The sequence below is a fragment of the Mustela nivalis genome (genome assembly GCF_964662115.1).
Source record: "Mustela nivalis genome assembly, chromosome: Y".
NCBI classification, from domain to species: domain Eukaryota; kingdom Metazoa; phylum Chordata; class Mammalia; order Carnivora; family Mustelidae; genus Mustela; species Mustela nivalis.
Window position 1 is genome coordinate 29,690,930 of NC_139041.1, and position 12,468 is coordinate 29,703,397.

General features: G+C 33.2%; 1 pseudogene across 1 annotated transcript in view; it reads right to left on the reverse strand.

Moving 5' to 3' along the window:
* Positions 1-12,128, reverse strand: part of LOC309856886 (AP-1 complex subunit sigma-2-like) — a 29,593-nt pseudogene extending 17,465 nt beyond the window's left edge. The window contains exons 1-3 of the transcript in view: positions 11,950-12,128; positions 4,645-4,753; positions 3,908-4,047 (exon numbers count right to left, since the gene is read on the reverse strand). The product of the transcript in view is annotated as an AP-1 complex subunit sigma-2-like (transcript). The remainder of the gene's footprint in view (positions 1-3,907; positions 4,048-4,644; positions 4,754-11,949) is intronic.
* Between the last annotated feature and the right edge of the window lie 340 nt (positions 12,129-12,468).

Sequence of the window (12,468 nt, forward strand, 5' to 3'; positions counted from 1 at the left end):
CACACACAAAAAGACAGTGACCAAAATGGAAAGATAAATCAACATGCAAAAATCACTTTTATTTCCACATACTAGAAATGAGTATCTCAAGAGGAACTTAAAAAAAAAAAAATTCCATTGAAAATAGCACTGGGAAAAATAAAATACTTAGCAACAGACTAACCAACAAGGAGGTAAAAGACTTGTGCATTGAAAAATACAAAACTGTGCTAAAAGAAATTAAAGAAAACACAAGTGGAAAAACATATAGTGTTCACTACTGGAAAACTTATTAACATTGTTAAGATGTCCTTAACTCCACAAAGTCATCCACAGGTTCAATGCACTCCCAATGGTGCTTTGCAGAAACTGAGAAATTTATCTTAAAATTCATATAAAATCACAAAGGTCCAAATGATTTTAAAAAGTCAATCTTCAAAAGTGAAAACAATCTTGAAGAATGACAAGGCAGAGATCTCAGATTTCTTGATTTCAAAACTTAATGTAAAGCTTATGTAGTCAAAACTGTGTGGTTCTGGCACAAAAGACATAAAAACCAATTAGATACAATTGAGAACCCATAAATAAGACCATCATACATCTGTGGCCAACTGATTTTTTGTTTTTATTAGTAATCTGTTTATTACAAATTTTCTTAAATACTGCACTACGTGCATTACAGAATGGGTATCACTTTCAAATGGTAAAATAATTGTGTTATATATGCAGACTGAAGCAGCTTTCCTAGAAGCATCTTTATTGCAAGTATTTTTTTATTTCCCCCAATTTTATTAATATCTAACATATATCATTTTATGAGTTTCAGATATACAGCACAAAGGTTTGACTTACATGTATTGTGAAATGATTATGTTTGGTTAATATCCATCAACATTTGGATACAATAAAAAGTAATAGAAACTCAACTTCTTCCTTGTAATGATATACCACTCTTAACTTTCCTGTATATCATGCAGACGTGTTATAGTTATCATGCTGTACATTCTACCTCTAGTACTAATTTATCTTATAAATGGAAGTTTGTACCTTTTAACCATCTTCCTCCATAGTCCCCCTTCCTCCATCCTCAGTAAATACAAATCTGACCTCTTTTTCCATGATTTTTTCCCCTTAGATCAAAAGGGGAGATTATGTGAGATCTGTCTTTATCGGACTTATTTACTCAGCATAATGCCTCCAGTCCATCCACATGCCTTTGACAGGATTTTCTCATTTTTTTATGACTGAATAATACTCCATTATATTTATCTACCTACCTACCCATCCAGCTATGAATATTGAGGGCTGTATTTCTATATTCTGGCTATTGTAAATAATGCTGCTACATACATGGGGGTGCAAATGACTTTTCAAATTAGTGTTTTCACTTCATTTCTTTTGGATATATTTCCAGAAGTGGAACTGCTGGATATGACAGTTCCAATTTTAATCTTTTAGGGAATAATGAACTGTTTTCCATTGTGACTATACCAATTTACAATGCCTCTAAAAGGGCACAATGGTTTCCTTTTCTTCATATTTCACCAGTATTTATCTCTTATCTTTTTGATGATGGCCAAGTATAATACTTCACTGTGGTTCTGATTTGCATTTCCCTAACAATTAGTAACGCTGAAAATCCTTTCACGTACCACTTGGCCAACTGTTTTTTTGACAAGGATACCAAGAACACTATATGGTTAAAAAAATAGTCTACTCAATATATGCTGTTGGATTTACTGGATTTCCACATGAAAAAAGAGATACGGATCCATTTCAACTTGTATTATATATAAAAATTATTTCAAAATGGACCACTGATATAAATGTAAGAACTAAAACCTTAAACTCTTAGACAAAAACACAGGTGTAGATCAGATGACCTTGGATATGACAACAGATCCACATGTATAGCAGCACAATCATTGCTAATAAAAGAAAAAAGATAAATTGCACTTTCACAAGCCTAACACACTATACAAAAAAGGACATAATCAACAAGATCCAAAGCTAACATACAGAATGGGCAACATCTGAAAACCATATTTTTGATATGCATTTAATATTTTCTTTCCTCTCTTCCTTTAAGAGACAGAGAAGGGTGGGGAAAGGCAGAGAGAGAGCCAATCTCAAGCAGACTCCCTCCCCACTGAGCACAGAGCCTGATTTGGGACTCGATCTCACAGCCCTGAGGTGACGACCTGAGCCAAAATCAAGAGTGAGATACTTAACTGACTGAGCCACCCATGTAGCCCTAATTTTCATAATATATAAAAAATACTGCAGTTTAACCACAAAAAGACAACCAATTTAAAATGAAAAAAAAAACTTGGATAATGACTTCTCCAAAGAAGATATAAACTGCAAAGAACTACATGAAAAGATGCCCCAAAGCATTATTTATTAAGGAAATACAAATCAAAAGTACACAATTGTACTTCATACCTATTACAATGAGCATAACAACAACAGCAACAATAACAACAAAAAATAACTATTGGCAAAGAGGGAACAGACTGAAACCCTCATATTTTGCATAAATGAGCAGGTACTGTGAAAAATAATTTGACTATTCTTCCATAAGTTAAATAGAATTACCATGACTCACAAATTTTATTTTTAGGTACATACATAGCCAAGAAAATTGAAAGCAGTAGAGACAGATACCTTTATACCCACGATCATAACGTATTATTCACCATACCCAAAAGGTGGAAATGATCCAAATGTCCATTAATGGATGAATGGACAAACACATGTACATGCAACTGGGTATTATTCAGCCATAATTCTGATGGTAAAACATGGCTGAAGCTTGAGGACATTATGCTAAGTGAAATAAACCAGACACAAAAGGCCAAAATGAAGTAGAACAGGCAAGAGAAAAAAAAAATAGAATAGAGACTACAGAGATTGGTAAAGAGTAGCAGGGAGATGCTATTATTTAATGGTTGAATGTTTCAGTATGGGCATGATAAAAAGTTCTAGAAATGGAGAGTGATGATGGTTATACAACTCTGTGAAAGTAAATAGTAAAATTGAATTCTGTACTTCGAAACAGCTAAATTGGTAAATTTTATTTTACGTGTACTTCAAGACAATAAAAAAAATTCGACATTTAAAAAAAAATACATGGGTGGGGAATACCTGATTTACCAAATCCTAACAACTGTGAGAAGTAATAGAAAAGTATGAAGAAAAGAGTGAAGCACATTTCCCCACAGAGGAAAAAACAGAAAAATAGCTTAAGAAAACTCTAATCTGCTTTGGTACATTTGCATTATTAAACATCAATTGAAAATAATGATCAACTGCGAAAAAAACTGCCAAGCTCAATTTTCCAGCCTAAAAAGAGGAGGTTTTCTTAAGTAACTAAAACAATACATAATAAAGTTCTAGAAATAATTGTTAACTCTGATTCCTTTTTTTCCTTAACGTTTAGGTTCTAGTATTCTGAGTGCTAAAAACAGGAACAGAGAGAGCCTTACCAACAGACTATCTTCAAAGTGAACAATCTATAGATAACCGAGTTGATGTGACTGAATATGTGTTTTATGAAACAAACAACCTGTACACGGACACTATATTCCAACTATGTTTCTGAGTACTATCTTTTTTTTTTAAGATTTTATTTATTTGTCAGAGAGAGAGAGAGAGAGAGAGAGCGCGCACGAGCGCGCACAAGCAGGCAGAGTGGCAGGCAGAGGCAGAAAGAGAAGCAGGTTCCCACCTAGACAAGGAGCCGGATGTGGGACTTGATCCCAGGACCCTGGGATCGTGACCTGAGCGGAAGACAGTGGCTTAACCAAGCCACCTAGGTGGCCCTGTTTCTGGGTAGTTTCTGAAAGTATAAAGATGATCACCAAAACTTCTCTAACAATAACAAAACATGATAGTCCTAGTAAAGAAGACTAGTAGAGTAGCTTACCTCCTGAAGTAGATCTGCCTGCTCAATTGCTTTTAGAACATTTTTCTTGGATGTTTCCTGAACTTCCCCCCCGCTAAAAGAAACTCATCCAAAATAAAATAAGCCTTCTCAAAATTAAAGATGATATCAAGTTCACACACCTAAAAAGTAAAAATAATAATAATAATAATGTTAAACTGAAAGAGGCAAATTTTGCTTATCCCCCCATCAGTTGGTAAAATAAAACCTAACACAAGTCAATCAATCTTAACTCCCTGGTAAAAGAGCAATTATACCAGTGTAAGCATCACTGACTTTTCAAATTTGAAGTACCTGAAAACACAATGTATAAGAGTTAAATAAAATTTGATTTTGCATGTTGCCAGCAAAAATTTTCTACCTTTAAAACCAAAACCAATTTTCCAGTTCTTACTTTAAAGATAAAGGTAACTGCTATCCAAGTCTAAATTTCATACTAAACATTTCAAAACATTAAAATATCTGCAGTTAAACTCCTTTCAATTTGGGGATCTTAAATCTTATTCTTAGTACTGTAATTAAGTACGGTAATTAAGTACTGTAATTAAGTCTCCAGGGGAATGAATTTTACAATTAACTGACTATTCACACTTACAGGAAGTTGTCATTCTTAACCTCTCAGTAACAGTAACATTTAAATAGGATCCATAAAACAAATAATAAACTCATCATTAGGTTAAAAATTACTATGGCATTCAATTTCTTACAATACTACTCACACTGCCAAAATATTTGTCAAGTAATTCCACATAACGATGAATTATTTCCAGAGTAATCAGTTCATTTTCCTGATCTTCAATAGCACAGCAAAAATACAAGCTAGCATATCTGTAACAAAATATAAATGTGGGATAAAATTTTACCCTGTACTTGTGTTTTCTAAATACATTTTGATACACTATTGTGAAAATCCCCAGACTTAACACATTTTATTCTTCTCATAGCGCAGATTATTTTTCTTCTAGACTAAAACAAATAATAAATGTTTCTGAGAGAAATTCTGAAAAGTACACAAAAGGAGAAAAAAAAACCATCATCCAATCACATAAAGCAGAAAGGGTACCATATTTTGCTATTCTTTCAGGTTCCTTTCTATGAGTATTTTATTTTATTTTAAGATTTTATCTATTTATTTGACAAAAAAAGTTCAAAGAGAGCTATACTGAAACAGATTATATTCAAATTGCCAAAAGACAAAAGACAATCCTGAAAACACTGAGAGGGAAGAAACTCATCAAGTACATAGATCCTCGATAATATTAAGTGCTGATTGCTATTCAGAAACTCGGGAAGCCAGCAGTGGTGTTACATATGTAAAGTGCCAAAAGCCTCAAATACAACAACAGAATCAACCAAGAAACTAGAGGATCCCAGCTACTAAAATCTGAAATAGAAGTGGGAATACTACTTTTAAGTTTCAGAAATAAAAAAGGAGTATATCAGAACACTAAAAACAACTGAGTACCAACAAATGAGACAATCTAGATAAAAATGGGAAATCCAAAGGAATACACAAAGTTCCAAGTGACTAAAAAAAGAGAAAATCTGAATAAATTTCTATCAAGTAAAGAGACTGAACTGGTGGGCAAAACCTCCCAAAATTGAAACACTCATGAGCAGACTGCTTCAATGATAAATCCTATTACATTTATAGAATAATTAATACCAACCTCTAAATTTCTCACCAACTAAACAGTAGGAGGAATTTAACTTATTTTGCGATGTCACCGTTATCATAAAAGCTGAGCCAGATAAAAGATTTCACAAGACAACTACAGATCAACAATACCCTTTATAAATACAAATACAAAATTCTTCAACAGAATAACAAACTGAATTCATCAACATGTTAAAAGGACTGTACATTATGATCAGGTATGGTTTCAAAAAAATTCAAGGGTGCTCAACATACAGAAGAAAAAAATGTTACAATACATTACAGTAAAAGAATAAAAGATATAAACCACATAATTTTAAGTGATGCACAAAGCAACCAAAATCCAGCACCTTTTTAGGATAACAGGCAAAGAACCTGAATAGATTTTTCTCCATAGAAGATAAAAAAATGACCAAAAAGTACAAGAAAATGATTGATATCATTACTCATTAAAAAAATGCAAACCGAAACCACAACATCACTTCACACTTACTAGGATGACAAAATGATAAGGAAAAAAAGCAAATTAAGACTGGTAAACTTAAAAAAAAAAAATAGAACTGGTAAGCTTACAGAGAAATTTGAACTCCTTTTGTATTTACATATTTTTTGAGAGGGGGGCAAAGGGAAAGGAAGTGAGAGCAAGAGAGAGAGAATCCTTGGGGAGACTCCCTGTTGAACACATAGCCTGACATGGGTCTCCAACTGTCAACCCTGAGCTGAAATCAAGAACCTGACACTGAACCAACTAAGCCATCCAGGTACCCCAGAACTCTAACACATTTCTACTGGGACTGTAAACTACTAGAGCTATAGCAGAAATAATGTGGCAGAACTTCATAAAGATAACACAAAATTACCTTACAACTCACAAACTCCACTCCTAGTTCTATAGCCAGAAGAACTGAAAACAGGTAGTCAAGAAAATACCTGCACAAGAATGTTCATAGTAGCACTGTGAACCATTTTTCAATGGCCAAAAATTAGAAACAATTTAAATGTGAACCAACAAATGAATGAATAAACAATGTGGTAAATCCATGGTATGGAATATTATGTAATCATAAAAAGGAGTGAAGTATTGATATGTGTTTTGGCATAGTCAAATCCTGAAAACATTATTTTAAATGAAAAATGTAACATGCAAAGAGCCCATATCACATGGTTCCTTTTACCTGAAGTGTCCAGAAGAAGATAAATCTACATAGACAAAAGATTAGTGTCACAAGGGAAATGACAGATATAAACATGTAGTTGCTACATAAATGCATGAAGTTTCTTTGGTGATGATTAAATCAGAGGTGATACAGGTAATAACTGCACAATTCTATATATAGCAAAAATAATGTATAATGTAAGGGCTAATGGTTTATGTGAATTTTCTCTCAACCTAGGAAAACACAATGGGATACCATTTTATATCTAATAGAATAAATTAAAATATAATAATAAATGACAGGGAACAACATCTGTTTGTATAGTGGATAGAAACTGGAATCCTCATAACCTGTAACTAGAAATGTAAAATTGTACATATGCTTTGGAAAACACTTTAGCAATTCCTCAAGAGGTTACTTTATGATCCAAAATTCTACACCCAGGTATAACCTAAGAGAAATTAAAAAATAGGTCTACAAAAAGTTTGTACACAAACACTCACTGTACCTATAATAACCACAAAGTAAAAACAATTAAAATGTCCATCAACTAATGATGGACTATCCATCATTAATGAATAAAATGTTCCCTATACAGGTAACAGAATACATGTGACACTGAAAAGAAATGAAATGCTAATATATGCTACAGTATGTCTTTGAAGTGTAATGCTATGTTAAAGAGCTTAGTGACATGTTTAGGATCACATGTTTTAGGACTCCATTTATATATGAAATTTACATGAAATATAGGCAAATCTATAATGCTGTAAGTTATTAGTTACATAAGTCGTCCAGGAGGTTGGATTTTGGGTAGAGTGGCAGTCACCTGCTACAAGCTACATGGTTTTTTTGGGAGGGGGAGTGGAAATGCTCTAAATTGATCATTCTGGATGCACAGGTCTGTGAATACAGTAAATATATTAAAAGCCACTGTATTATACACTTTGAATGACTGAATTGTCTGATATGCTAGTTATATCTCAAAAAAATCATTAAAGAAAAAAAAACAGAGCAGTAAGAAATTATCTGGTCATTTTTAACACAGTGAATTTAAGCTAAATTTTAAAGCTAAAAAATTTTAAAGCTAAAAAAAGCTAAAAAAATTATTAGCTTTCTGTTCATATATTCAAAACACTTGACTTCTCAGCTAAATATGTACCCATGTGCCCATGAATATAGCTAAATGTAATACCCACTGATCTATTAATAAAAATTGTTTTGTTTTTAAAAGAAATCTGTTCAGTAATATTCTTTAAGAAATTCTCAAAATGGCAATTTGGAAGTATGTTTACTTTCTAGTAAATGTAAATCCAGAGCCTCTCCCCACCCCCCGACAAAAAAGCACTCAATTCTATCTTCTATCTTTGAGCAATCTTTAAGAACAGTTTCTTTAGAGATAAAGAAACAAAGGGAAAATGGTAGTGGTAGAAACAGGGAATGAAACTGAAGTCTCTAGATTTTCATCTGTTTTTGTTTTGTTTTGTTTTGTTTTTTCATCTCTATTGCCCTTACTTCTTATCTTTCTTTCCCAAACAGGGAAAACCTGCATAAGAGATATTCAGGATAAAGAATATGGATTAGACAGAACACAAAGTGTAAGTTAATGAAGATATGAACACCACCTGTTGATATGAATAGTAAAAGATCAGAATTTTTCTGATGCTCAAAGGGAATTCTCGCTTAAGAATCTTTCCTCTTCCAGCTGGGCTAGAGAAAACAAATCACCTGCTTATACTAACAAAAAATATTTCATTAAATAGTAGCATAAGTGCGTCTTCAACAAAAAATGGGGTGAGGGGATTTTAACAGTATACTGATTATAAATGACACAAAATTTTTCATGTGAATTTTCCCTTAATTCAAGTATCAATCACAAAAGATTACATACTACAGCTATTAAAAGGAAGGGACAGGCTCATTAATATGTGTAGGAACACTACTGCTTCTCCTTTCATCCATTTAACCACCCTTTTCCTTCAAATACAGGAATTTTGACTCCTGTGATTTATTCTCTTAATGGCACTTTCAAATCTTCCTCTCTAATAGGGACTCCTCCCTCTATGTATAAACAATCTTAAGGTTCTCAATCCTTTTGAAGCCGTATCTCCCAGTCCTACAAGTATGGGTGGATACCACCTCTTCTTTTCTTTCATGGCAAAGCTCCCCCAAATAGTCTACACTTGCCTTTTAAATTTCTTCATTTCTTCACATTGCCTTTCACTACATGGGGAGTTCTGCCTCTACTACTCTACTGAAGATGTTTTGGCAAAAGGCATTTATGAAATGCCCACTGTAAAATCTAGAGCATTGTTTCTTCATTCTAACTGAACTTTATCTGCCATTTTGAGCCACATTTGAACCAGTAATCTTTTTAATAAATTATTTTTAATAAATCTTATTTTTAAATAAATTATCTTATTGACTGAAAACTCGATAGTATACTAGAGGAACAGCTGTACCCAAAAAGACATCTGGGTTCTAGAAGATTATTTCTAATATCTAACATTTTGCAATTCCCTGTCTGATGAGAGTATCTTTGTTTACCTGGAAGCCTTGGGGATCTCACATAGTCTATGCTGAGAGTCACTTATGTGGGAATTCTGGGTTACCACTTACCACCTGAAGTTGGTCATTCAGTTACATTTATGTAACCAAGAAAACTCCAATAAAAACTAGTCACCAAGACTCCCCTGGTGGGAATGTTTCGTTTATATTTCTTGACATTTACAGCATTGAAAATGTCCTAACACCAGTGAGAGAAAACAGAAAGTTCCAGGTTGGAACTCTTTCCACCTATATACTATGCTCTTTTTTTTTTTTTTTTGACTTACTGTAATCTGGATCCTTTCCTTGTAGTAACCACGAATGTACTACTTTACAGTAAATTTTGTGAATTATGACAAAATTAACTTATAGTGAGCTATGAACCTACAGCAGTCTTAGGAAACCCTGATTTTATATATAGTGTCAGATCTGAAGATAATCTCGGGGGGTCTGGGACTTTACACTGATTTTACTCATTGTCTGGTTCTTACTCCACTCTAGAGGTTTTTTTCTTCTACCCTCCTGCCAAATGTTTAAATGCTGTTAATTAACAATTTATATAAAAAATTTCAACAGACTTTTTAGTACACTCACTCCATCAAAAACTAAACACTGGCAAATCCAAATCACACAGGCCTCACAAACCATCCTAAAAGTAAGCCAAGTTCTCGAGTTTATCATTTTTCTGCTCAGCTGAACCAGAAATCACCCCATTCCCCTCCTTCATTTATTGCCTTCCTACTTCTACAAATAACCAAGTCTTACAAGAATTAGCCTTAGTAGAGCTTTCTTTTCCACTCGTTGAGGGCCACTATCTTGTTCAGGACCTCATTATAATACCCTCTGTCAGATCATCCTTTAGGACTCAGAAGTACACAACTTCAATTCTTTTATTATTATAATGATCTTTCAAGAAATGTAACTCTGACCTCCTATGTGTGAGGTCTTTTTATCTCTATGACTAAGATTTGAGTTTTAGTGGCACACAGCTCACTCTTCAGACAAGACTCCTAATTCCTTCCTTGAATTTGAGGCTTGGTCAACAGCAAGAGTTTTCCAACTGAGAAACTCTGTGCAGAAGATAAAAGCCAATGGACAAAGGCACAGATTCCCTATTCCTGATTTTACAATTGTAGTCCCCCTTCTACTTGTTCTACTTACTAAAGCTCTATCCTAACTAGGTATTTCCTAGCTCTAAATTTTTATGATTTCTCTATCATATTTTCTTAGTAAACACTAAACACCAAATATTTTTTTAAAAAGATCAAATTCATTCTGTTAGAATATTTAAACAACACTATATATTCTATAATCTCCATTTCTTTTCCTGCCCTCATTCCAACAAAGATTATCACAATCCCTATCCAGAGTGGAATAAATGAAAGATTAGAAAATCAAACTTCTTTTTAATCCTCACTGCATCCATACTGTTAGTTCCCTGCACAATCCCCATGTAAGAAACAACTTTGTACATACAGAAACTGTCTTGTCTTTATTTGGAATTCATTAAGGTAGTTAACTATCTTTAAATTAAAGAGTTTAAAGGGAAGAGGAATAGGGAAGAAATAAAGTAAATGTGGCCCAGATATTCTATAAAAGAAATTTTATTTTTTAACTTTCTAAGAGTCTTTTTTTTTTCTTTTTAAAGATTTTATTTATTTATTTATTTGACAGAGAGAAATCACAAGTAGATGGAGAGGCAGGCAGAGAGAGAGAGGGAAGCAGGCTCCCTGCCGAGCAGAGAGCCCGATGCGGGACTCGATCCCAGGACCCTGAGATCATGACCTGAGCCGAAGGCAGCGGCTTAACCACTAAGCCACCCAGGCGCCCCACTGAGCCACCCAGGCGCCCCTTTCTAAGAGTCTTTAAAATAGAATTTTAAATTTTTTAAAGCTTCAGATATTAATAAAATAATGAATATTCTATTTTCCAATAATAATTAAGATAGCATTTTGGGGGGTAACTTAATTGTTAAAAGAAATCAATGAGACAGACTGTAAGATCAAATCTTAAAGAAGTTATCCTAGCCAAAACTGGTAATTTATTCAAAATTCTAATATTGCTTCATTTTAATTTAAATTAATAAACCTAACTAAACACTGGCAAATTAATAAACCTAACTAAACACTTTGTGTACTTACCTGTACACAAAGGTAAGTTATGGAATAAATGTGTTTAAACAACTGTATGACTGAACAGGTCTATCTATTCAAGATGCATTTATAATTGAACGGGACTTGAAAACTCAGATAAAAGCCTTATCAACATTAGTCATTACAGAGTCATAAGGAGAGGTGGAGTGGAGTGGGAGAATGTAGTATTACATTCTCTTATCTATTCTTATCCAAATTAGAGAACTGATGACTTAAAATATTGACCCTACATAACTTATAAGAAAATGAGTTCAGTGAATTTTCCTAGAAGATAAACATCTTAGAAAATAAAATTATTTGTAAATTTAGTTAAAACTATTCCCCTGATTCTAACATTTAATCTGGGTAATAAAAAATGTTATTTTAAAAATACAAGTTTCTACCTAAGTAGGTTTATCAGAATTTTACTGTTTATAAATGTTCTCTCTCAAAGGACTGCGATTTCCACATCATAAATGACTTAAGATTTGATTCTGCCTCTTTCAAATTTCTGACAAATAAAAATTATACCTTTTATAAACAATCTTCAGATATCGCCACTCAAGAAAGCTGCATATTTTAGGTTTACGTGCTAAAATAGTCTGAACAATTTCCCTTGTGATTTTTTTCTTCTCTCTCTCTGATAGTGAGACATACCATTTCTGCAGTCGAAGCTTTCCCTGACGACTAAAAAGCAACATAAACTGCATCTGTTAAGATAAATAAAACCAAAGTTACATTTGGTGCTTTTATTCAATACAGTTAAGAGTACAAAATAAAAGGCCTTTGTAGAAAATCAAAATAGATATTTCTTGTAGAAAAATTTTGCCAACCTACTTCGGTGTGTAAAAAAATGAATGGAAAAAAGAAGAAAAGCACTGCCTGTTACAGTCAACTATGCAACTGAAAAACTATTTTCTGCTTTCTGTACATTCCATAGTCCATTTTCAATAAAAAGAGTACTCTATCCATCAATTGGCTTAGACAAATGAAAAAGAAAAAGAGACCCAGAATTTCTGGTACTTGAGTGTTTCCATTTCCAGAAAGAAC